A 1,018-nucleotide genomic window follows, 5' to 3' on the forward strand; every position below is an offset into this window, starting at 1 on the left:
GTGTGTGTGTGTGTGTCTGTGTGTGTGCACAGATTTGTGTCTGAATGGTCTTCAGATATTAGGTGATATTCCACAGGAAGAATTTTACATTCTTCCTATCAAGAACTTCAGAATATTTCAAGGAAATGGATCACTATTCAGGGAAGAGGGAAGGTCATGCATTATATTAGCCAGATATGATTTTGGACTATGCATGGTGATGCACACTTTTAATCCCAGCACTTGAGAAGCAGAGGCAAGACAGGAGACACCCAGGTGCCAACCAGACCCACATGAATGTACACCCTCTCATGTGTAGGTGTGAGCTCTCTCATACTCTCTCATAATGAGAACTGAGAAAAGGAGAAAGATGAAATATCTATTATTCCTTGTATTAGTCAAAAAAAAAATGCCAGTGATTTTGAGGATAGCTTGGTGTACTTAGATACTTAGCAAGTCTCGGGTAAACTAGTCCTTAATAGTTTGTCTCAACCAACCAACCAACCAACCAAACAAACAAACAAGCAAACATGATTTGGACCAACGGCATTGGGCAAGAAGGCTTTGGGCTTCAGATAACAAAGCTCGAGGATCAGCTGCTCTAGCCACAGCGTAACGTCTAGTCCTCTCTTCTAACTGGAAGTCTGCAGGAAGTTGCTTCCCAAGTCCACGCAGCACTTCCATGGCATAAGCAGGTCAGTCTCCGAACTCGCTGTTGGTTTCACTGCTTCCTCTTAGACCCCAGATGGGAACCACAGCTTTGGGTGACAGAGTCTCCTAAGTCAGCTTCTCAAGGCAGGAGAGAGAGAGTGATAATACCAGAGGATTGTCCACGCACACATACTCTAATAGGAAGAGCCTTCGCTGCCATGACAACCTGCATGCGATCATCTTCATTTAGTGGATAGACCCTCAGATGAGTCACTGGCTCACAAATATAGACACCCATGATTGGCTTACACAATAGCATTCATTGTTTCCTTTCACTCCCATTTGCAATCCAATGGAGACTAGTAAAACTAAGTCAAAGGGAAAACTA

Source organism: Mastomys coucha, unplaced genomic scaffold, assembly GCF_008632895.1.
Source record: "Mastomys coucha isolate ucsf_1 unplaced genomic scaffold, UCSF_Mcou_1 pScaffold3, whole genome shotgun sequence".
In the NCBI taxonomy this organism is placed as follows: Eukaryota; Metazoa; Chordata; class Mammalia; order Rodentia; family Muridae; genus Mastomys; species Mastomys coucha.